Source organism: Macaca nemestrina, chromosome 11 (genome assembly GCF_043159975.1).
Source record: "Macaca nemestrina isolate mMacNem1 chromosome 11, mMacNem.hap1, whole genome shotgun sequence".
In the NCBI taxonomy this organism is placed as follows: Eukaryota; Metazoa; Chordata; class Mammalia; order Primates; family Cercopithecidae; genus Macaca; species Macaca nemestrina.
In genome coordinates this window covers 130,698,633-130,724,591 of record NC_092135.1, presented here as the reverse complement: position 1 = coordinate 130,724,591, position 25,959 = coordinate 130,698,633, and the positions used below count along the sequence as shown (strand labels likewise).

Here is a 25,959-nt window from a genome sequence, read left to right as displayed (position 1 = left end):
GCTCGCGGCCTGGGACAGGCTGGGTGGGGGAGGCGAGGGCCCCCGAGCGACACCCACGCGTCCCCCGCGTCTGGGAGTGGTGCCCACCCTCCCCGGGGTCAAGGAGTGGCAGGCGCCCGCCCGGAGCGCGGGGCGGGGGAGCTGCTTTTCAAATACTCATTGAAACGAAATGTTTCCAAAACATGCTAAAAATACTAAAAACAAATAAACAAACAAAAAAGAGGGAGAGCAAAGGAGCAGAAAAAAACTCCCGTTTTCCCTGGAGGCAGGAGAGCAGCGCAGCTTCAGGGACTCGGGGTTTTTTGCGTGAAACCCACAAGAAAGAGAAGAAACCTGGTGCGGGGACTCACACCAGCAATCCCAATACTTGGGGAGGCCAAGGTGGCGGAATCTTTTGAGCCCAGGAGTTCGAGACCAGACTGGGCAACATAGTTAGACCGTCTCTACAAAAAACTTTTAAAGAATTCAGCCAGGCGTAGTGGCGCTTGTCTGTAGTCCCAGGTACTCAGGAGGCTGAAGTGGGAGGATAGCTTGAGTCTGGGAGGTCGAGGCTGCAGCGAGCCATGGTCAGGCCACCGCACTCCAGCCTGGGCGACAGAGTGAGACCCTGGCTCTAAAAATAAACGAAGAAGAAGGAGAGGGAAGGGAGGAAAAAAGAAAGGAGAGAGAGAAAAACAGCTTGAAAATTAAATCAGCATTTTTAACAAGAGGGTAAAAACATACAGTCGTCATTCTCCCCAAGGAAGGCTGATGCCGCTGTTACATCAGCCAAGCACTGAGAATCTTGTAAACACGGGTCTGTCCCCGCTTAAGAACGACGCTGCTCTGACCCACCGGGGGCTGATGACTGGGGCGAGTCAGCGACCCGCTGGACTGTGGTCGTCTGAGACCCAGGGACCAGCTTTTGGCATGCGAGTGCAGGGCATGTGGGGGACCTGGGTTAAAATGTTATTTTTAAAAAGTTATAAAGGAAAATACTTTTTTAAAATAAAAGTTTAAAAATCTTTCTTTAACATTCATACTGAACAACTTGACTTGGTACGGAGAAGACGGGTTTTACACATGCAATTGCAATTGGAGAACCCTGCAAATACATCACAGGGCACTACACTTCCTGACCTGGTGGTGGTGACTAGGAGGTTGCCTTTGTTGTCACATCTGTTTTGATCACTTTATGTGACATATTTCAGGGAAAAAAGGTCAAAAATTTTTTGTAATTAAAATTTTTTTTAATTTTATATTTTAAAAACTTTTTTTTTTTTTTGAAATGGAGTTTCACTCTTGTTTCCTAGGCTGGAGTGCAATGGCGTGATCTTGGCTCACTGCAGCCCCTGCCTCCTGGATTCAAGTGATTCTCCTGCCTCAGCCTCCTGAGTAGCTGGGATTACAGGCGCCCACCACTGCACCTGGCTAATGTTTTGTATTTTTGGTAGAGACAGGGTTTTGCCATGTTGGCTAGGCTGGTCATGAACTCCTAGCCTCAGATGATCCTCCCACCTCGGCCTCCCAAAGTGCTGGCATTACAGACATGAGCCACCGCACCCGGTTGGTTTTGTTCTTTTTTTAAATTTTCATATTCCATTGAGCTCTCCTCAAGAAAAAGAAAGTTCAAAATTCTTAATAGTCTATATCAGGAAGAAACTTTGCAGCCGGGTACCGTGGCTCCCACCTGTAATCCCAGCACTTTGGGAGGCAGAGGCAGGTGCATCACTTGAGCCCAGGGGTTTGAGACCAGCTTGGGCAACATGGCAAAACCTTGTCTACAAAAAATACAAAAGAAAAAAAAAAAAATTAGCCACGTGTGGTAGTGTGCACCTGTAGTCCCAGCTATTTGGGATCACTTGGGCCCAGGAGGTGGAGGCTGCAGTGAACCATGATCATGCCACTGCACTCTAGCCTGGGTGATAGAGTAATACCTTGTCTGAAAGAGAGGGAGAGAGAGAGAGAAATTTTGCTTGAGTAGGTAATACAATTTTTTTTTTTTTTTTTTTTTTTGAGACAGAGTTTCGCTCTTGTTGCGCAGGCTGGAGTGTATGGTGCGATCTTGGCTCACTGAAACCTCCGCCTCCCAGGTTCAAGCGATTCTCCTGCCTCAGCCTCCCAAGTAGCTGGGATTACAGGCACCCACCACCACGCCAGCTAATTTTTTGTATTTTTAGTAGAGACAGGGTTTCACCATGTTGGCCAGGCTGATTTTGAACTCCTGGCCCCAAGCAATCCACCTGTCTCGGCTTCCCAAAGTGCTAGGATTACAGGCGTGAGCTACTGTGCCCAGCCGGTAATACAATTTTTAAACCATTTTTTACATGCTGAAATTTACAACAGTTCATGTTAAAAAATCTAACAGCTCTTCCTATTTATGAATATAATGTTGAACATTTTTTTAATTAAAAATGACTTTTTTTTCCTTTTCTTTCTTTCTTTTTTAATTTAAATAGAGATGAGATCTCTCTATGTTGTCGATCTTGTCTGCCTAGGCTCCCAAAGTGCTGGGATTACAGGGGTGAGCCACGGTGCCCTGCCTTGAAGATTCTGAAATTAATAAGAGTGGATTGTGAACAACATTTCACTTTTTCATGGAAGTGTTTCCAAATGAGGGAGCGCTTTAAGTTAATGAGCTTGCATAATGTGAGCAGTCACCTGGTGCCTCTCAAAAGGCACATCACCTGCGAGGGGCAAAGACTGAGGGCTGTGTCCACCAGGCAGCCAGCCCGGATAGAATGCCCTCTGAGCTGTGTCCCACCCCTGAGGGAAAATAGCAGAGGCCCACAGTATTCACCAGGCAACACCTGGCCACCCTTCGGAATGAAGTGTTAGTATCTCACTAGTGACCATTCCAGGTGGTCACTGTTACGGCCACATCTCAAAGCCTGTTCTCCTTCTCCTCTTCTCCAGTGTCCAGTCGGGCACCTGACAAAGACGCAAACATGCTTGGTGGGCTGGCTGTGGTGGCTCACACCTGTAATCCCAGCACTTTGGGAGGCTGAGGCAGGCAGATCACTTGAGGTCAGGAGTTCAAGACCAGCCTGGCCAATATGGTGACAACCCACCTCTACTAAAAACACAAAAATTAGCTGGGCATGGTGGCATGTGCCTGTAGTCCCAGCTACCTGGGAGGCAGAGGTGGGAGAATCACTTGAACCCGGGAGGTGGAGATTGCAGTGAGCCAAGATCAAGCCATTGCACTCCAGCCTGGGCGACAGAGACCCTGTCTCAAACAAACAAACAAACAAACAAACAAAAAACATGCTTGGTGAATGATGGGCCAATATCAATCTTACTGTGCAAATATGACCCATGTTTTGTAAAACAAATGTCTATCTATGGGGGAAAAAAAACTAAAGGGGGCAAATTATTAACAGTTATAAATGCTAAGAGTCCAGATAATTTTCATTTCCATTTTTTAAAATTCTCATTTTTTGTGTCCAGGCACGGTGGCTCACGCCTGTAATCCCAGCACTTTAGGACGCCGAGGTGGGTGGATCACCTGAGGTCAGGAGTTTGAGACCAGCCTGGCTAACATGGCGAAACCCCATCTCTACTAAAAATACAAACGTTAGCCCGGTGTGGTGGCATGCACCTGTAGTCCCAGGTACTTGGGAGGCTGAGGCAGAAGAATTGCTTGAACCCGAGATGGCTCCACTGCACTCCAGCCTGGGAGACAGAGTGAGACTCCATCTAAAAAAAAAAAAAAATTCATTTTTTTTGAATTTCCTACCATGAACATATCAAACTGTTATCAGAAAATGAAAGTTCTTGTTTACTGTGGAGAAGAGGGGAGGGCGGATGTTTCTGCTGTAGAGCAGCTGAAAATGTTTTGTCTGTGTCATCCCATGAGCTCATTTATTTCACTAACATTCTGGGGTGGCCACAGGAGGTTCTGCCTTTCCCAGGGAAAATAAAATCATTGTTTTCTCTCCAAGACTTCTTGTTCAGTTCTATTGCTGTGTAACAAACCATCCCTGAATGTAGCGGCTTCAAACATTTATTTTGCTCACAGATGTCCAATTTGGGCAGAGTTTTGTGGGGAAATCTCTGCTCTAATACACTTATAAAAAGCAGGGGGCTGCGCTAAGGCTGGAGGCAAGAACCACCTTCAGACTCCCTCCCTCACGTGTCCTAGGATCCGTGCCGGCTCCAGCTGGGCCCTTCACTGGAGCTGTTGGTTGGAACACCCACATGTGGCCTCTCCATGTGGCCTGGGCTTCCTCACAAAGTGGTCACTGGGCTCCAAGGGTGGGCTTTCCAAGAAGAAGAGTCCGGTAGCAGCTGTATCACCTTTTGTGATGTAGCCTCAGAAGTCACATAGCTGAACTCTATCGGCCAAGCCAGTGACAAAGGGGAGGGACCGTAGTTCAAGGAGAGGGATCATAGACCCCTACCTCTCCAGGGAGAAATTGTGGCCATTTTTGGATATTATTATCTGCCTGCCCGCCCTCTGAAAATCCCTGCAGAATTGAGTCGGAATGGAGATTTGAGTCTCAAATCCCTGCAGAATTGAGTCGGAATGGAGATTTGAGTCTCAAATCCCTGCAGAATTGAGTCCATTTCTGTGGCATCTGGACAAGAAAAGATTTCTCTTTCAGCCCTGATGGGTCAGTACAGGCCTCTGAGTCCTGTGGGAAAGTCTGACCTGCAAGTCACAAAGAAGTCAGAGTGAACTAAATTCCAGAAAGGGACGAGCAGAACCCCGGGCTGCTTTCATCCCCGGAGGTATTCCCTCCCACTTGTTTTTGGATTGTCAACTTATTTCTTGAACAAGTCAAAATTTCAGGATTTTGATTTGTTTTAGAGCAAAGGGTTTTGACTTTTATAAACATCGTTAAGCACTTCATGTCATGGCTGGGTGCAGTGGCTCATGTGTGTAATCCCAGCACTTTGGGAGGTCAAGGCAGGTGGATCATTTGAGGTCAGGAGTTTGAGACCAGCCTGGCCAATATGGTGAAACCTCGTCTCTCCTAAAAATACAAAACTTAGCTGGGCATGATGGCAGGTGCCTGTAATCCCAGCTACTCAGGAGCCTGAGGCAGGAGAATCACTTGAACCTGGGAGGCAGAGGTTGCAGTGAGCTGAGGTCACGCCATTGCACTCCAGCCTGGGCAGCAGAGTGAGACTCCATCTCAAGTAAATAAATAAATAAATAAATGTAAATAAATAAAACATTGTTAAGCACTTCATTTTGGTGCAGAGTTTTCTTTTCATGTTTCTTCCTGCGGTGCCTCTTTAAATTGTAAATATTCTGACATTAGATAGTGATGATGGTTTTACAACTCTGGAAATACACCAAAAACCACTGAATTGTGCACTTCAAAATGATGACTTTTACAAAAACAAAACAAAACAAAAAAGGATCAGTTTTATGATAAGTGAATTATATCTCCATAAATCTTAGTTTAAAAATATAATAATAAGCCATTATATATTAACAAATAATATTGATAAGAAGAGAGGCACTGTTTTACCTTTTTTCAAATGTCTTTTGCAAATGTCTTCTACATCTGGCTTAGTAGAAGATAGTTGGATATCGCATCTGCTTCTGCATTTGATTTGCTGCAATTTGTTTTGCTTGAAGTATGTGAAGAAAATCCAATCTTCCACAGATTGCTGGAAATACAGTTGGATATATAGCTGAAAGAAGGGAGGTGTCATTTAATAGGCTTTTCAGATAACGGTGGCTATTCTTTGATATGACAGCAAAGCTCAGACAAGTGGGGGTTTCTTGTTTCTTGAGGTTTAGTTGCAATGTGGACACTGAAAGTACATGAACAAACTTTACATACTCTGTTTCAGAAAAATCTGTTGCTCTGTCTTGCACATTTAAGATCCATAACCTATGCAAATTTTTGTACCATTGGCTGTGTTGACACATTTTACTTACACAGTATTAAAGTTTTCCAAAATTCTAGTCTATTTTTTCCTGTTTGTGTTTTTTTTTTTTTTTTTTTTCGCTCTGCCGCCCAGGCTGGAGTGCAATGGCCGGATCTCAGCTCACTGCAAGCTCCGCCTCCCAGGTTCACGCCATTCTCCTGCCTCAGCCTCCCAAGTAGCTGGGACTACAGGCACCCGCCACTACACCCGGCTAGTTTTTTTTTGTATTTTTTAGTAGAGACGGGGTTTCACCGTGTTAGCCAGGATGGTCTCGATCTCCTGACCTCGTGATCCGCCCGTCTCGGCCTCCCAAAGTGCTGGGATTACAGGCTTGAGCCACCGCGCCCGGCCCTGTTTGTGTTTTTTTAAGACAGGGTTTCATTCTGTCACAAAGATTAGACTACAATGGCATGATCATAGCTCACTGCAGCCTCAAACTCCAGGGGTTAAGTGATCCTCCTACCTCAGCCTCCCTAGTAGCTGGGACTACAGGTGTGTGCCACCACAACTAGCTACTTAAATATATATATAGAGAGAGAGAGAAAGAGAGACGGGATCTCACTATGTTGCCCAGGCAGGTCTTGAACTTGGGGCTCAAGTGATCCTCCTGCCTTCACCTCCCAAAGTGCTGGGATTACAGGCAAGAGGCATCATGCTCGGCCCAAAATTCTAGTTTTTCTTTGAAGCTCACATTTTATTGTTATTAGAAAGTACTATCAATTGTTTACCTTGAAGTGACAGGCTCACTTTGTTCATTGTTCTAGAAAGTGTCTCTGAATGCCCAGCTGTGAATAGCCATGGATTGTCAGCTGTGCTTCCAGGCAAAACTGATGTTCCCTGAAAGGGAAGCTAGTTCAGCTCATAAACAACAGCACACATGCTTTTCTCAGGATGAGTAATGGACTTTGATCTGCAGCCCAAGGGCTTTCTGTTCACTTTCCATCCATTACACCAAATATTAAAAAGGTGTGTACATAAGGATCAAAATTTATAAATTAATTAACTGATTTTAGACAAGGTATGGCTCCGTCACCCAGGCTGGAGTGCAGTAGCTCAATCTCGGCTCACTGCAACCTCCAGCTCCCAGGTTCAAGCAATTCTCAGGCCTCAGCTTCCAGAGTAGCTGGGATTATAGGCATGCACTACCACGCCCAGCTATTTTTTTTTATTTTTTGTAGAGACGAGGTTTCGCCATGTTGGCCAGGCTGGTCTTGAACTCCTGATGTCAAGTGATCCGCCTGCCTTGGCCTCCCAAAGTGCTGGGATTACAAGCATGAGCCAACATACCCAGCCTCAAAATTTAATAAAATTAAAAACTATTTTCCTGCTTCATTGAGGGTATATTTTTTTTCTTTTTTTGGACACAAGGTCTTGTTCTGTCACCCAGCCTGGAGTGCAGTGTTGTGATCATGGCTCACTGCAGCCTCAACTTCCCAGGATCAAGCAATCCTCCTACCTTAGCCTCCCAAGTAGCTGGGACTACAGACATGCCACCATGCACCTGTCTAATTTTTGTATTTTTGTAGAGACATGGTCTTGCCATGTTGCCTAGGTTGATCTGGAACCTTGAGCTCAAGCAATCCTCCCGCCTCAGCCTCCCAAAATGCTGGGATTACAGGTGTGAGTCACCACACCCAACCTCAAGGACATTCTTAAATGCAATTAATTTTTTTAAAAATGAGGAGTGTATGATGGTGAAGAACACAATAACTCCTGGTACAGTTTGATGCCACTGCCTTAATTCAGGCTGAGGCGATGTCAGGTTTACCCACCATTCCTTCTGCATCATGGGTACAAATGTCAACACATTGAAAAAGGCAAATACTGTCTTAGTATTATGAAAATAGTTCTCAGAGGTACGTGGAGCTCTTTGAGGAATCACTAATCTTATTTCTTTTATTGGCAGCTGAGTATTTTGTTCTCTGTGTGTAGCATACATTAACTAACCTGTCCTTGTTGGTGGACATTCAAGGTCATTCCTATCTTTTATTACCCACAGAGTATTGCAAAGAACAGGGGGTGGACTCCCATCCTAAGCGGCTTTTGGGTTGGAAGTTGAAAAATCTCATATATTCAGGCATGCATCCATTGCTTCAACCAACAAATAGAAAGCTAGACCGCGTACAGTGGCTTGCCATGCACTTTGGGAGGCCAATGTGGGCGGACTGCTTGAGCCTAGGAGTTCAAGACCAGCCCTGGGCAACATAGCGAGATCTCATCTCTGCCAAAAAAAAAAAAAAAAAGTTTAAATTCGCCAGGCATGGTGGTGCATTCCTTTAGTCCCAGCTACTCCAGAGGCTGAGGTGGGAGGATTGCTTGAGCCTAAAAGATCGAAGCCCCAGTGATGTGTGATTGCACCACTGCACTCCAGCACAGTGCAGTGGTGGAGTGACACAGTGAGACCTTGTCTCCAAAAAACAAACAAACAAGTATGAACCCAGTACCAGCAAAATAATACAAAATCCCTGCCCACATTCTAATGGCGGAAATGGATAGTCAACAAGATAAATAAAAATCTATCTTAGTTGATAAGCACTAAGATAAAAATAAGTCAGAAAAGCGTTTAAGGGAAGTCTGTCGGGAGTGATGGGGCACGTTGTAATTTTAGGTAAAATGACCAGGAGGGGCATCATGGAGTAGCTGACGTTTAAATCATGACCAGCAGAAAGTGAGGGGGTCTAACAGCGAATTGAGGGCTACAACAGAAAGAACAGAGGCTGTAGGCGTGGAATTCCTCACTTTTTTTTGCCAGCCTCTTCTGACAATTGTGTCCTTTCCTCTAATTCTTTCCCTATAGATGTTTCTAGATAGCCCTCAATGACTTCACCTTTTCTCCAGGGATGTCTCCGCAAGGGCAAGTTTCAAGCCTTTGTTTACGTTTGGGAAACACTTACACAACTTTCCCCGGCTTGGCTGCTAGTGCCCAGTGGATAGCCCCAGGCACTAGCTAAATGGATTTCTCCCCATCTCTTTTATTAGCCAGATTGTGTAAATGAATCCCAGCAAGCCAGACACAAAGGTACCCCCTGGCAGAGGCCCTGGAACCCCTGTGTTGGCACAGCTGCCGGAGAAATTCCTGGCAGAGAATCAGAGAATCAGGCATCAAGAACGGGGGAGTTTTTAAACCTCAGACTCCAGGCGCCAGGCCTAGACCCACAGGCTCCAACCCCCAGGTGAGGCCTGGTTCCCAAAGCCCCCTGTGGCTCCTGTCATCCATGTCTGTGGTCTGGGGGGCAAGCTGGGGCCGGGGGACTTTAGGGACTTGCTAGGGAGCACCCCCAGGGGGCCGATTAGTTCAGACCTGAGTTCCCTGGGTAGGCTCAGCTGCCCACAGGCTCAGAGAATCAAGAGACCAACAAAGGATTCCAAAAGAAAGAAAATATCAGTCTTATTCCTCACCCGACAGGAGCGGCAAAAATCCTACAGGGCTGGAGGGAGGGAGAGCAGACCCCACCCCCACAGCCCTGGGCATGGCTATCAGAAGACAACCTGCCCGGCCCCATCTTGTCCCCACCCATGCCCTTCAGGGGCTGGCACTGCCCTAGGAAGCTCCATCCTCCCAGCCGTCTGTCCCGACATCCGGTCAGTCAACTCTTGGTTCCAGCCCCTAGGGTGATTCTGCTCTCTCCTCCCCTTCTCTGCAGAGGCCTGCACACAGCTCTCACCTGGAGGGAACACAGGAGGCAATGCTTTCCTCTGAAGGAGCTCAGCCCTCTGCCCACCTGTCCTCCCCTCACTCACACAGGCAGGAAGGACTGGTCCAAGACAGCGCTGTCCAACAGAAATAGAATGAGCTATTTCTTTTCTTTTTTTTTTTTTTATTTAAGACAGAGACTCACTCTGTCGCCCAGGCTGGAGTGCAATGGCATAATCTTGACTCACTTACAACCTCTGCCTCTCGAGTTCAAGCGATTCTCCTGTCTCTGCCTCCTGAGAAGCTGGGATTACAGGCACCTGCCACCACTCCTGGCTAATTTTTGCATTTTTAGTAGAGATGGGGTTTCGCTGTGTTGGCCAGGCTGGTCTCAAACTCCTGGCCTCAGGTGATCCACCCACCTTGGCCTCCCAAAGTGCTGGGATTACAGGCATGAGCCATCACACCTGGCCTTAGAATGAGCAATTTCATTTGTAATTTTGAACTGAAAATTTTCTGGGCCAGGTGCCATGGCTCACACCAGTAATCCCAGCACTTTGGGAGACTGAAGTGGGAGGATGGATTGAGTCTAGGAGTTTGAGACAAGCCTGGGCAACATAGTGAGACCCCATCTCTACAAAAAATTAAAAATTAGCCAGGTGTGGTGGCACACACCTGTAGTCCCAACTACTCGGGAGGCCAAAGTGGGAGGATTACTTGAGCCCAGGAGGTCGAGGCTGCAGCGAGCCCTGATCGTGCCTTGCACTCCAGCGTGGGCAACAGAGCAAGACCCTATCTCAAAAAAAAAAGAAAGAAAGAAAGAAAGAAAGAAAAGAAAAAAGAAAAAAGAAAAATTTTCTTGTGGCCACATGCTTTTAAAAGTAAAGGAAGAAAAATAAAACAGGTGAAATTAATTTTAATAACATTTCATTTAATCTAATATATGTCCAACATCCCTACATGTAATCAGTATAAAAATATTAATGAGATATTTTACATTACTTTATTTCATGCCAAGGTTTTTTAATGTAGGGTGTATTTTACACTTGCTGCTCATCTCAATCAGACTGTCCACATTTCAAGCACCTGATAGCCACGTGCAGCTGGTGGCAACCTCGTGGAATAGCTCAGGCCCAGAAGGCAAACCCGAGCAGCTGCTGCCTCTCCTTCAACCCTCATTGGAGAGGACATCCCACCACCGAGCAGCTCTGCTCAGGCTTCATCTCTGGCCACCACTACTTCTCCTCTGAAACCTGCCCCCCTCGTTACTCCCTCCCTTCCCGCCAAGGTGTTCAGATTCACAAAAATCTGAGCCAGGCTCCAGGGATGCTAGGCCTAGGGTCTAAATAAATGAAACTCACCAGTCCCAGTTCCCAGATGTCTTCCTCCCCACCCCACCCCCGGCGAAATGCAGCCTCGCTCTCATTGCCCAGGCTGGAGTGCAGTGGTGTGATCTCGGCTCACTGCAACCTCTGCCTCCCGGGTTCAAGTGATTCTCCTGCCTCAGTCTCAAGAGTAGCTGGGACATGGTGGTGCACACCACCATGCCTGGATAATTTTTGTACTTTTAGTAGAGATGGGGTTTCACCATGTTGGCCAGGCTGGTCTGGAACTCCTGACCTCAGGTGATCTGCCCACCTCGGCCTCCCAAAGTGTTGGGATTACAGGTGTAAGCCACCGTGCCTGGCCCCAGATGTCTTTTATTGTTCAAGTCTGGGTCCTGGGCAGCAGGAATTTCGTGGTAGTGGGTAGGGCTGCCTTTGTAGAGAGGGGTCACGTCCAAAGTTAAAAGGTTTGCCTCGTGCTAGGCACCTGCTGATGGGAGCATTTCTTAAGGAAGTTTGGGGAGATGATACTTCATTTAATTCCCCAAATTCTCTGACAATTTTAATATACAGCACAGGACAAATTAACCTTTTGAGTTCTGAATAATAAACTATCCTGGCTTTTCCCTTTAGACACAACCAGGAGCCCTCTGTCATGGGCACAGAATCATATAAATCATAGAAATCCTGGCTCTGTCACTCAGAGGCTATGTGACTTGGAGTAAGTTACTTAACTTCTTTGAACTTCAATTTCCCCGTATATGCAATAGAAATAATGCCAACCGGGCCAGGCACAGTAGCTCACGCCTGTAATCCCAGCACTTTGGGAGGCCAAGGCAGGTGGATCACCTGAGGTCAGGAGTTTGAGACCAGCCTGGCCAACATGGTGAAACCCTGTCTGTACTGAAAATACAAAATTAGCCAGGCGTGGTGGCAGGTGCCCGTAATCCCAGCTACTCAGGAGGCTGAGGCAGGGGAATCGCTTGAACCTGGGAGGTGGAGGTTGCAGTGAGCTGAGATTGTGTCACCAGACTCCAGCCTGGGTGACAGAGTGAGACTCCATCTCCAAGAGAAAAAAAAAAAAAAGAAAGAAAAAATGAAAGAATACCAACAACAAGACTTAGAAGGATGTTGTGACGATCGATGGCCTGTAAAGCAGTTAGCTGTTCAGTGAATGGCACTCTGCTGCTGTGTCCCGGTTGCTACGGGCTCAGCACAGGTGGTGGCTGAGGCTGGGGATGGGGGAAATTGGTTCCAGCCACCAGGGATTCTCTGTGTACTCCTTTCATATCTGCAGGCACAGACTAAGCCAGTTTTGGAGGAAGCGCCTTGCAGCCTTCACCCACATCCCTGCTATGCAGACAGCCACTCAGCCCTTCATGATTTCAAAAGCCCACAGCAGTCAGGGTGGTTTGGAAACAGCAGGGAGCCATATTGCTGCCTGACAATGACTTCCATTTTGATTTTTGGGAAACCTTGACCTTAGCAACTGCTTCCATTCAAAATTGGCTGTGTGGTTCAGCTCTTCCTCCCCTTCATTCCTTGCCATCCTTGCCCCTCCCTCTTAGAGAACTCTGACACTCCCTCACCCAGTCCCAAATTCCTCCTATATTCCTAAGAAAATTCCCCCCCAGAACGCGGAACCCAGGTCCTCAGCCTTTGTAAGAATTTGGCTGCTGCTTGGGAATTATGGCCTGTGACATCCTTAGACAAAGGCCCAGTGGGTGTGGAGATGAGCAGGGACGGTTTGACTTTTTCAGAATCTCCAGCAAAACATTCACCTACTTACAGTTTCAGTTAAGAGCAGTCTATTCCAAGAAAGTGTATTTCAAGATTTAATTTAATTATGTACACTTAGAGAAGGTATCTTCAATAAACGTATCAAAGTATCCAGAATCTTAAAGGAAAGGGAAGCTCTTACAAAACAATAATAAGGCCTGGGCAACATAGCGAGACCCTGTCTCTACCAAAAAAATCAGCCAAGAGTGATGGCACACACGTGTAGTCCCAGCTACTCAGGAGGCTGAGGCAGGAGGATTGCTTAAGCCCAGGAGTCCAAGACTGTGATGAGCTATGATTGCACCACTATGCTCCAGCCTGGGAGACAGAGAGAGACCCTGTCTCTTTAAAAAAAAAAAAAAAAAAAAGATATCATTATGCTAATTAGCAAATCAAGTTTAGGTTATTGATAAAGCTATGGATCACAGAAAGACTTGTATTAGCCACATCTGGAGTGAGACCCTGCTGATATGATAGTGGCTGATACCCCTGGAGCCTATGCATTCTCTTGTTTTTTAATATATATTTTTTATTTTAATTGAGTCAGGGATCTTGCTCTGTTGCCCAGGCTGGAGTGCAGTGGCCTGATCATAGGATCATAGCTCAATGCAGCCTTGAACTCCTGGGCTCAAGTGATCCTCCCACCTCAGCCTCCTGAGTCTCTGGCATTACAGTTCCAGACCACCGCACCAGGCTCCAATTCACCATTTTGATGTGTACAATTCAGTGGCATCCAGAGTTTTCCTAGTGTTGCGCAACCACCACCTCTTTCTAGTTTCAAAACTTTTTCATCATTCCAGAAAAATACCAAGTACTTCCTTAAGAAATCACTCTTGACTGGGCACGGTGGCTCACGCCTGTAATCCCAGCACTTTGGGAGGCTGAGCCAGGTGGATCACCTGAGGTCAGGAGTTCCAGATCAGCCTGGCCAATATGGCAAAACCCCGTCTCTAATAAAAGTACAAAAATTATACGGGCATGGTGGCGGGCACCTGTAGTCCCAGTTACTCTTGAGGCTGAGGCAGGAGAATCCCTTGAACCCGGGAGGCAGAGGTTGCAGTGAGCCGAGATCACACCACTGCACTCCAGCCTGGGTGACAGAGAGAGCTCCATCTCAAATAAATAAATAAATTAAATTAAATTGGTTTATTTATCTTTCTACTGTTGAGTTATAAGGGTTTTTAGAATATATTCTTTTTTTTTTTTTTTTTTTTTTTAGACCAAGTCTCGTTCTGCTATACAGGCTAGAGTGCAGTGGTGCAATCTCGGCTCACTGTAACCTCTGCCTCCCAGGTTCAAGCAATTCTCCTGCCTCAGCCTCCAGAGTAGCTGGGATTACAGGTGCCTACCACTACATCTGGCTAAATTTTTGATTTTTTATAGAGATGGTCATGCCTGGTCTTGAACTCCTGACCTCAGGTGATCCACCTGCCTCGGCCTCCCAAAGTGCTGGGATTACAGGCATGAGTCACCATGCCCAACCCTAGCAGCATTCTTGATACATACTGAGTTAAGGGGTAAGTAACCGGCATACACATAACATTTCACTGTTGATGCTGAAGTTTGTTAAAGTACCTACATTGCAGTAAAGAAGCAATTCATAAAAGTGGTGACTTTGTCACTTCTGAGACTAGGTGATAAAAGGCCACATGGCCTTGCCTGATGGGGACACTTGTTTTGGAACTCTGAACCACCTCGAACGGAATCTGATTGCTTGGAGGCTGCCATGCTGAAAGTGCCACCTGGAGGGCTCCAGTCAACAGGCCCAGAAGAGCCCGTCCTTGGGCCATCCCCGCCCAGGTGCCACACACGTGAGTAAAAGCGTGGTCTTGGAAGTAGATTATCTGTCTCCAGTCCTTCTAGCCCTAGTCACTAGGGTCACCTCCAGATGAGGCCTCAGACATCCTAGTGCAGAGAGGAGCAACCTTGCCTGTGCCCAAACTTCTGACCAGGGAACACAGGAACGTCACACAATGGTGGTGGCTGCTTTATGCCACTAAGTTTTTGGTTTTTGGTTTTTTGTTTTTTGTTTTAATTTATGGTAAATTACAGGTAAAATTTACCATCTTAACCATTTTTAGGTGTACATTTCAGCAGTGTTAAGTACATCCACATGACTGTGCAACAGATCTCCAGAGCTTTTTTATCTTGTAAAATTGAAATTCTTGCCGGGCGCGGTGGCTCACGCCTGTAATCCCAGCACTTTGGGAGGCCGAGGCGGGCGGATCACAAGGTCAGGAGATCGAGACCACGGTGAAACCCCGTCTCTACTAAAAATACAAAAAAAAAAAAAAAAAAAAAAAATTAGCCGGGCGCGGTTGTGGGCGCCTGTAGTCCCAGCTACTCGGGAGGCTGAGGCAGGAGAATGGCGTGAACCCGGGAGGCGGAGCTTGCAGTGAGCCGAGATCGCGCCACTGCACTCCAGCCTGGGCGACAGAGCGAGACTCCGTCTCAAAAAAAAAAAAAAAAAAAAATTGAAATTCTTACCCATTAAACACCCACTCTCCATCCCCCCTTCCCAGCCCTAGGCAACCACCGTTCTACTTCTGTCTCTCTGAATTTGACTACTTTAGGGACCTCGTATAAGTGGCATCATGCGGCCAGGCATGGTGGCTCATGCCTGTAATCCCAGCACTTTGGGAGGCCAAGGTGGGTGGATCACCTGAGGTCAGGAGTTCAAGACCAGCTTGACCAATATGGTGAAACCCCATCTCTACTAAAAATACAAAAATTAGCTAGGCGTGGTGGCGTATGCCTGTAATCCCAGATACTCGGGAGGCTGAGACAGGAGAATTGCTTGAACCTGGGAGGCAGAGGTGGCCGTGAGCCGAGATTGCACCATTGCAATCCAGCCTGGGCGACAGAGCAAGACTCTGTCTCAAAAGAAAAAAAAGGTGATATCGTGCAGTGTTTGTCCTTTTGTGACGGGCTTACTTCACTGAGCATGTCTCAAGGTTCATCCACGTTGTCTCAGGTGTCAGAATTTCCTCCCGTCGAAGGCTGAATAACACTGCGTTTTCTCTATACCCCATGTTTGATTTCTCCATTCATCTGTCGACAGACACTTGGATGGTTTCCACCTTTTGGCTGTGTGAGTGATTCGGCTATAAACATGGCACGCCACTAAAATTTTGATTCTAGGTGTTGTTATACCACAACAAATGGCTGGAACAATGTTGCGCCTCAATAAAAATGTATTTTAGGGGCCGGGCGCAGTGGCTCACACCTGTAATCCCAGCACTTTGGGAGGCCGAGGTGGGCGGGTCACCTGAGGTCGGGAGTTCAAGACCAGCCTGACCAACATGGAGAAACCCCATCTCTACTAAAAATACAAAATTAGCCGGGCGTGGTGGTGCATGCCTGTAATCCCAGCTACTCAGGAGACTGAGGCAGGAGAATCACTTGAACCCAGGAAGTGGAGGTTGTGGTGAGCTGAGAATGCACCACTATACTCCAGCCTGGGCAACAAGAGTGAAATCCCATCTCAAAAAAAAAAAAAAAAAAAAGGAAAAGAAAATGTATTTTTAAAATGACTACACTATGTTTTAAAAAGTGTTCCTCAGCAAAGCCTTCCTTCAAAGGTCAGGCGACCTGCAGACTCTCAGGGAATGCAGCCTCATGATCTCTTGAAGAAACAAAGCCCCTCTGTGCCTGACAGTACCATCCAGAGGTCAGTCCACATAAACAAGAGCAGGCAGGGAAAAGTGCAGAAGGTCGAGGTGAGCACCAAATCTATTTAAAAGTAAAGGCAAAAGAGGAGGGAGAATTATGGTTACTCTGGTGCATATATACAGTATCAACCTTGACCTTCTAAGAAAAAATATGTAAATATATATACATACTATAGTTGACCCTTGAGCAATGCAGGGGTTTAGGGGTGGCCCCAACAGTAAAAAATCCAAATATAACTTTTCATTCCCCAGCAGTTAACTACTAACAGCCTGCTATTGACAGAAGTCTTGCCTATAGTGTAAACAGTCAGTTAACACATATTTTGAGCTGTGAGTGGTGGGGGGTGCATGTAGTCCCCTCCACCTGGGAGACTAAGGTGGGAGGATTGCTTGAGCCCAGGAGGTGGAGACTGCAGTGAGCTATAGTCCTGCCACAGCAACTCCAGCCTGGCTGTCAAAGAGTAGCTGGGATTACAGGCATGCACCACCACGCCCGGCTAATTTTGTATTTTTAGTAGAGATGGGGTTTCTCCATGTTGGTCAGGCTGGTCTTGAACTCCCGACCTCAGGTGATCCACCCACCTCGGCCTCCCAAAGTGCTGGGATTACAGGTGTGAACCACTGCGCCCGGCCCCTAAAATACATTTTTATTGAGGCGCAACATTGTTCCAGCCATTTGTTGTGGTATAACAACACCTAGAATCAAAATTTTAGTGGCGTGCCGTGTTCATAGCCGAATCACTCACACAGCCAAAAGGTGGAAACCATCCAAGTGTCTGTCGACAGATGAATGGAGAAATCAAACACGGGGTATAGAGAAAATGCAGTGTTATTCAGCCTTCGACAGGAGGAAATTCTGACACCTGAGACAACGTGGATGAACCATGAGACATGCTCAGTGAAATAAATACAAATCATTTTTTTTTTGAGACAGGGTCTCACTCTGTCACTTAGACTGGAGTGCAGTGGCACAATCCCGGCTCACTGCAGCCTTCGTCTCCTGGGCTCAAGTGATCCTCCTGCCTCAGCCTGTCAAGTAGCTGGGACTACAGGTGTGCACCACCATACCTGGCTAACTTTTGTATTTTTTGTAGAGACAGGGTTTCACCATGTTTCCCAGGCTGGTCTCGAACTCCAGGGCTCAAACAATCCACCTGGCTCAGCCACCCAAATTGCTGGGATTACAGGCATTAGCCACTGCGCCTGGCCAAATGATTTTTAAAACTAAAAATAAAAACATTTTAAAAGACCATTCAGCTCCTTTGCTGGAACCTGGGACTCCACAATTGCCAAACAATCCACTCATTCTAATTCTTGAGGGGATTAGAAAGCAGACATATTTGGTGGGTTCTGTGTATTACACACTGCTTTCCTACAATAAAGTCAGCTACAGAAGACAAAACGTTATCAAGGAAATTGTGAGGAAGAGAAGCTCTACTTACCATTCGTTATGTGGAAGTGGATCATTGCAAAAGTCGTCACCCTGGTTGTCTCCCACATTGAGTAGGCTGAGGAGGAAGGAGAGAGGTTGGTCTCACTGTCTCAGAGAAGGCAGAGGGTTAAGAGGTGGAGGAGGCGGGAGGAGAGGCAGGCACACTCAGGGTCTCTTTTATTGAAAAAAAATCTGTGTATAAGCTGAGGCATGCAGTTCAAACCCATGTTGTTCAAGGGCCAACTGTATTTAGAAATATATATGTGTGTGTGTATAGGTGTGTGTTTGTATATATGTGTGTATATGTATGTGTGTATATATGTATGTGTATATGTGTGTATGTATGTATATATGTGCATATATGTATGTGTGTGTATATTTGTGTGTGCATATGTGTATGTATGTGTGTATATTTGTGTATATATCTCTGTGTGTGTATATATCTCTGTGTATGTATATATGTGTGTATATTTGTGTGTGTGTGCATATGTGTATGTATGTGTGTATATTTGTGTATGTGTGTATATATTTGTGTGTGTATATATGTGTGTATATGTGTGTATGTTTGTGTGTGTGCATGTATATTTGTGTGTATATTTGTGTGTGCGTGTATATGTGTGTGTATATTTGTGTGTGTGTGCATATGTGTATGTATGTGTGTATATTTGTGTGTATGTGTGTATATACTTGTGTGTGTATATGTGTGTATATATTTGTGTGTGTATATGTGTGTGTATATGTGTGTATATGTTTGTGTGTGTGTGTATATTTGTGTGTGTATATGTGTGTATGTATATTTGTGTGTCTGTATATGTGTGTGTGTGGTTCCTCTTTGTCCCTGTGCAGTAGTCCATTGGATGGATAGTCCACAATTTGCTTATCTACTCATTATTCATGGTGAGCATTGCGGTTGTTTTCTGTTTTGGGGCTATTACTTGTAAAGCTGCTGTGGAAATTTTCGTCTCCGTGTTTGAGTCTTTGTGTGGACATGTGCTTTTTTCTCAAGACAGAGTCTTGCTCTGTTGCCCAGGCTGGCGTGCAGTGGCGTGATCTCGGCTCACTGCAACTTTTGCCTCCCGGGTTCAAGCGATTCTCCTGCCTCAGCCTCCTGGGTAGCTGGAATTTCAGGTGCACGCCACCATGCCCAGCTAATTTTTGTATTTTTAGTAGATACGGGGTTTCACCATATTAGGCTGGTCTCAAAATCCCAGGCTCAAGTGATCCACCCACCTCGGCCTCCCAAAGTGCTGGGCTTACAGACGTGAGCCACCACACCTGGCCTGGACATATGCTTTCATACATTTTTTTGTGTGGGGGAAAGGGGGTGATTAATTACCTTAGAATGGGATAGTGTATGCTCTAAATGTTACATTTCAATTTTTTTAAGAAACTGGCTGGGTGCAGTGGCTCACACTTGTAATCCCAGCACTTTGGGAGGCCAAGGTGGGTGGATCACCTGAGGTCAGGAGTTCGAGACCAGCCTGGCTAACACAGCGAAACCCCGTCTCTACTAAAAATATAAAAATTAGCTGAACGTGGTGGTGTATCCCAATAGTCCCAACTCCTCAGGAGGCTGAGGCAGGAGAATTGCCTGAACCCGGAAGGTGGAGGTTGCAGTGAGCCTAGATCACGCCACTGCACTCCAGCCTGGGCAATAGAGCGTGACTCCATCTAAAAAAAAAAAAAAAAAAAAAAAAGAAACTACCAAACTGTTTTCCAAAGTGGTTGCGCTCTTTTCTATTTCCAACAGCAGCGCATGAGAGCCTGCCTTGCTCCCTATGCTCACAAGTCTTGGTATAGTCAGCCTTTCGGACTGCAGTCACTCCAATGGGGTGGAAATGGTATCATCTCGCTGTGGTTTCAAGGGCCGTTTCCCTTATGGCTGCTGATGGGGTGCGTTTTTCATGTCTCTAGTGACTTTCCACATATCTTCTTTGATGAAATGTTGATTCAAATCTTTTGCCCATTTCGGTTGAGATGTTTGTCTTATTAATGAGTGAGTTGTAAAAGTACTTTATATATTCTGAATACAAGTCTTTTACCAGATATGTAGGTTGTGAATCTTTTCTCCCAGTCTGTGGTTTGTTTTTTAAAATGTTTTCTCCCAGCTTGTGGGTGTCTTTTGAAGCCCATGCTTGTTTTTAATGTCCATAAAATATCCAAAAGAGGGAGAAATTCAGTGTGGGGATGGTGCTCCAGGCCTAGCTGATTGGGTATTGCTCAGAAATTAGGATAAAGCAAAGTTGTGAAGCTACAAACTGACATTAAGCTGGGCACAGTGGCAGGCGCCTGTAGTCCCAGCTACTTAGGAGGCTGAGGTGGAAGGATCGCTTGGGCTCAGGAGTTGAAGATCAGCCTGGGCAACATAACAAGACCCCTTCTAAAATATCCCAAACTCTGACATCATAACCCATGTCTGCTGTTAAGGTTTCCACATTTTGGGCGGGCTAGACAGGAAAAGAGCCCAAAAGGTAAAGGCCAGGCTGGCTCATGCCGGACACCTAACCCCCTGCTACCACATGCTGTTTTCCACACTGGGTGCTGGCCTGTGGGAACCTGCACAACTCAGGGCGACATGGCCCCAGGAAGTCTTCGACAGGCTGCCCCCTGCTGGCTGCTGTGGGAACCACATGGCAGATGGCTCCTGGTGTCCCTGGCTGGTTGGTGGGAACCCTGAGGCGGGGGCCTCTCACCTGCCCTCTCTCTTGGGCATGGGCAAAGGCTTCCTGTTGGCAGCACAGGGCTGGAACAGTTCTTGCCTTAGGGGTATCAGATTTCCTTCGTTCTTGGCATCTCTGAGGTTTGGGAAGACAAACAGACCTGTTCTGCCCCGGGGAGGGAGCTGCAAATGCAAAAGAGGCTCCATCACGTGGTGCAGAGCTGGGGGCACCGCTGGCCCACCCATCCCTGTCAAGTCCTCTGACCCATTTCTTCATTTCTCAGGTGACTGGAGTCCTCCAGTTATAGAACGTCTTATTGATGATGAGAACTCCCATGGACCCCTCTCAAGATCCACTGTGGGCCAAGATGCAGAGCTGGGGTCTTCACCTGGCTTTAGCGCTTCAGAGACCCAGGAGGGATGCTTTCTAATTAGGATGGCCACCCCCACCCCTACTCCAGGATGCTTGTTCTGTCAAGAAGCCCCTGGAGGCCGGGCACAGGGACTCATGCTTGTAATCCCACACTTTGGGAGGCCTAGGTGGGAGGATCTTTCAAGGCCAGGAGTTCCAGACCAGCCTGGGCAACATGGTCTCACATTGTTGCCCAGGCTGGAGTGCAATAATACAATCATAGCTCACTGCAGTCTCAACCTTCTGGGCTCAAGGGACCCTCTCATCTCAGCCTCCTGAGTATCTAGGACTATGGGTGCACACCACCACGCCTGGCTAAGTAAAAATAACATTTGTAGAGATGAGGTCTCATTATGTTTCCCAGGCTGATCTTGAACTCATGGCCTCAAGTGATCTTTCCACCTCTGCCTCCCAAAGTGCTGAGATTACAGGCATGAGCCACTGTGCCCAGCTTAATGTCAGTATTTTCTTTTAGACAGGTCTTGTTCTGTTACCCAGGCTGGAGTACAGTGATGCAATCATGCCTCACAGCAGCCTCAACATCCCCAGGCTCAGATGATCCTCCCACCTCAGACTCCTGAGTAGCCGCGACTACAGGTGCATGCCACCACACCCAGATAATTTTTAAATTTTTACAGAGATGGAGTTTTGCCATGTTGCCCAGGGTGGTCTCACACTCCTGAGCACAAGCAATCCACCTGCCTCAGGTTCCCAAAGTGCTGGGATTACAGGCGTGAACCCCCACGCCCTGCCAGCCCAGTATATTTTTTCGGGCCGGGGGGACGGAGTCTTACTCTGTTGCCTAGGCTGGAGTGCAGTGGTGCCATCTCACTGTAACCTCCACCTCCCGGGTTCAAGCAATTCTCCTGCCTCAGCCTCCTGAGTAGCTGGGATTACAGGTGTGTGCCATCACACCTGGTGAACTTTGTGTTTTTAGTAGAGAACTGTGTGTTACTCCCTGTGGAATGACTGTGGCAGGGCCCTGACCAGGCCCTCTCTCCTCAGTGGCTGACGGAGCTCGCCTGCCCCCACTCCCCAGACAGGCCCAGCTTCAGGGATGGGAGGGCTTTCAGTCCCCAGAGGGGCACTCCCACACCCAACCTCCACAAGGAGCTGATGGCTGGTGGGCCTGGGGCCTCAGCCTGGCAGAACAAACCTGCTCTCACATAAACGAACAGGGACAGACAAAGGTAACCCTGTCTGAAAAGTCCCCATTTCCCCAACTCGGGCTTTGGAGAACAAACCCAGAAGGATTACCCAGCCCCTCTTGGCATGTGGTGGGATAAGCACTGTGCCCTGAGCCCTCTCCTTTCACCTTTGGGATTTAATGCATGTGTGAGGGTTGGAGAAGGAGCCAGTGTTTCGGGGACGCTGCCACTGTCATTTCACAGGGAGCAACCACAGTGACCTTGGTAAGTATCAAAGGCAAACGGTGTTTGCTCTCCTCAGAGAAAGTAGACCCGGAGGAGCCTCAGCCTCCGCTCCGATGGCCCTGCCCCTGCAGATGCCTCAGGGCAAACCCGGAGTGTTTGTGTTGTGTGCCAAAAGGAAAAGTCGGAAAGGTGAGGATTGATTGTGTGTCGGGACTGTTTCCGTCTCATCTTGGGTGAGTCTCGCATCAAGGGAGATGCATGGGCTGGGCTGAAGGTGAAGGAGCAGGAGGCCTTTGGGAGTGGAAGAGGCTGAGCGTGGCTCAGGAGAGAAGGCCGAGACTTCCTCCTTGGCTGTCTCTGGGTTTAACTCTGGTCAAGACAGATATCCTTCCTACTGGGGAGGGGGGCACTTAGAGAAGCTTTAGTCAATTCATCTCTGAACCCCTGGTACCCAATACCATGCCTGGCACACTTAGGCACTGTAACAAAATGATGGAGGAAGGAACTAATGAAAAATTGAAGTGAAAATGTATATTTCACTTAACCTTGCCTTCCCTGATCAGACTGTTTGCAAAAAAGGACGCTTCGTTTTCACTTTAAGAACTCATGCATCTTGGCCAGGCGCAGTGGCTCATGCCTGTAATCCCAGCACTTTGGGAGGCCGAGGCAGGCAGATCACCTGCGATCAGGAGTTCGAGACCATCCTGGCCAACATGGTGAAACCCCATCTCTACTAAAAATACAAAAAAATTAGCCGGGCATGGCGGTGGGCACCTATAATCCCAATAACTCGGGGGGCTGAGACAGAAGAATCACCTGAACCCAGGAGGCAGAGGTGGCAGTGAACCGAGATCACACCATTGTACTGCAGCCTGGGTGACAGAGCAATAATCCATCTAAAAAAAAAAAAAAAAAAGAACTTATGAGTCTCATGATTTAAACATTTTTTTGGTCTTGTAATAGAAGAGATTCATCCATTCAAATGTATTGTGATAGTGATATGTTTGAAAATGCTTTTTTATTTTATTTTATTTTTTGAGAGAGTCTTGCTCTGTTGCCAGGCTGGAGTGCAGTGGCATGATCTCGGCTCACTGCCACCTCCGCCTCCTGGGCTCAAGTGATTCTCCTGCCTCAGCCTCCTGAGTAGCTGGGACCACAGGTGTGGGTCACCACACCCAGCTAGTTTTTGTATTTTTTAGTATAGATGGGGTTTCCCCATATTGGCCAGGCTGGTCTTGAACTCCTGACCTCATTTTCCGCCTGCTTCTGCCTCTCAAAGTGCTTGGATTACAGGCGTGAGCCACTGGGCCAGGCTGTTTTCTGGTTTTTCTTTCCCTCTCTTTGCTATACTGATCAAGTATTTTTTTCTCTTTTTGCCAAGTACAATTGGCCCTCCATTTCCATGGGATTCAAGCAACCATAGATCAAAAATATTCAGGAAAAAATATAACAATAAAAATCACACAAATAAAAAACAATACAGCAGGACAACTATCTACATAGCATTTACATTGTATTAGGTATTATAAGTAATCTAAAGATGATTTAAGTATAGGTAGGTTATATGCAAATACTACACCAATTTATTTATTTATTTTGAGAGGAAGTCTCGCTCAGGCTGGAGTGCGGTGGGGAAATCTTGATTCACTGCAAGCTCTGCCTCCCGGGTTCAAGTGATTCTCCCACCTCAGCCTCCCGAGTAGCTGGGATTACAGATGTGCACCACCATGCCCGGCTAATTTTTGTATTTTTAGTAGAGACGGGATTTCACCATGTTGGCCAGGCTAGTCTTGAACTCCTGACCTCAGGTGATCTGCCTGCCTCAGCCTCCCAGAGTGCTGGGATTCCAGACGTGAGCCACCATGCCCGGCCTACACCAATTTATATAAGGGACTTGATACCACGGATTTGGTATGGCAGTCCTAGAACCAGTGCCTCCTCAGATACTGAGGACTGTAGTTCCATATTATCTTGTTAGTGGCTATCTTAAATTCATTTTATTTGACTTTTAATTAATTAATTTAAAAAAATAGAGACAGGGTCTTGCTATATTGCTCAGGTTGGTCTTGAACTCCTGGGCTCAAGCAATAATCCTGACTTGGCCTCTCAAAGTGCTGGAATCATAGGCGTGAGCCACCATGCCTGGCCCTAACCTTAAATTAAAAAAATAAATAAATAAATAGAATTTTAGCCTATATTTTCTTTCCTTTTTTTTTTTTCTTGAGATAGGGTCTTGCTCTGTTGCCCAGGCTGCAGTGTAGTGGCACAATCACAGCTCACTGCAGGCTTGATGCTGGGCTTAAGCTATTCTCCCACCTCAGCCTCCTGAGTAGTTGGGACTACAGGCACATGGCAGTACGCCCAGCTAATTTATTTATTTATTTATTTTTGAGACAGGGTCTCACTCTGTTGGTGGTGCGATGTCGGCTCACTGCAGCCTCCGCCTCCCAGGTTCAAGCAATTCTCCTGCCTGAGCCTCCTGAGTAGCTGGGATTACAGTTGCCTGCTACCACGCCCGGCTATTTTTTTTTTTTTTTTCTTTTGAGACGGAGTCTCGCTCTGTCGCCCAGGCTGGAGTGCAGTGGCGTGATCTTGGCTCACTGCAACCTCTGCCTCCTGGGTTCACGCCATTTTCCTATCTCAGCCTCCTGAGGTAGCTGGGACTACAGCCACCCGCCGCCACACCCGGCTACTTTTTTATATTTTTATTAGAGACAGGGTTTCACTGTATTAGCCAGGATGGTCTCCATCTCCTGACCTCGTGATCCGCCCGCCTTGGCCTCCCAAAGTGCTGGGATTACAGGCGTGAGCCACCACGCCCAGCCCGCCCGTCTAATTTTTAAATCTTTTGTAGAGATAGGGTCTCACTATGTTGCCCAGGCTGGTGTCAAAATCCTGGGCTCAAGTGATCCGCCTGCCCTGGCTTCCCTAAGTGTTGGAATTATAGGCATGAGCCATTTAGAAATAAAATGGGCCAGACGTGGTGGCCTGGACCTGTAGTCCCAGCACTTCGGGAGGCTGAGGTGGGAGAATCGCTTTCGCCTGGGAAGTGGAGGTTATAGTGAGCCGTGATCGCCCCACGGCAGCATGGACGACAGAGCCAGACCGTCTCAAAAGAAAAACAAAATAAGGGGGAAAAAAAAAAGTTCTGATGTGTCCCCAGATTGGGGTGTGCCACTGAGGCCCATTCCACGCACTCCAACTTCAAAGATGTGGGTCGGTGCAGGTGAGGAACCTGCTCAGGGCCCCCCAGCCCCAGCGCCGGGTCTCCCCACGCCTGGGAGGGGAGGATGGCGGTGAGTAAAAAGGGAAGGCTTCCCCATTCACTGACATTCCAGGGAAGGACGATGGGGACTTCAGCACACTCTGGGATTGCCGGAGGCTGGTGTGTCTCTCAAGCGTTTTGAGTTTAGATTCTCTGGGAGACCAGCCAGAGCCCAGAGAGGCTTAAAAGCCCAGCCGATTGCAGACCGCGCGCGGGGCAGGGAAGCGAGGGCCGGGAGTGCCCTCAGGTGGCGAAAGTCAGGAATTACCACGCACCTATTCTGGACCAGAGTAAAAATCGCCTGGAAAACGTCGAAAATCGTAGACTCTCAAGGGTGAAAGGGGATTTAAAGAGTACTTACTGCAACTCTCCCATCGTATGTCTGGGGACTCTCAACGTTATAGATCTTGACCTTCACAGGGACAGTACGGAGAAAGGCAAGCAGCCGCCAAGGACGGGGTATCCCCCTGCACTTAGCGGGGCTCCCGGAAGCCGGCCTTGGGCTGAGCCAGGCGTCCTCCAGCCTGGTGCTGGCGCCTGG

General features: G+C 47.3%; 1 long non-coding RNA gene across 2 annotated transcripts; it reads right to left on the bottom strand.

Moving 5' to 3' along the window:
- Positions 1 to 74: 74 nt before the first annotated feature.
- On the bottom strand, positions 75 to 25,959 carry LOC105473908 (uncharacterized). Of its 2 annotated transcripts, none has more exons than XR_011610140.1 (4): positions 25,780 to 25,959; positions 17,720 to 17,785; positions 5,463 to 5,628; positions 75 to 613 (listed from the first exon to the last, which is right to left on the bottom strand). It is a non-coding gene; the product is annotated as an uncharacterized lncRNA (long non-coding RNA). The 2 variants fall into 2 exon arrangements; XR_982572.2 differs by lacking the exon at positions 75 to 613 and adding an exon at positions 3,986 to 4,633.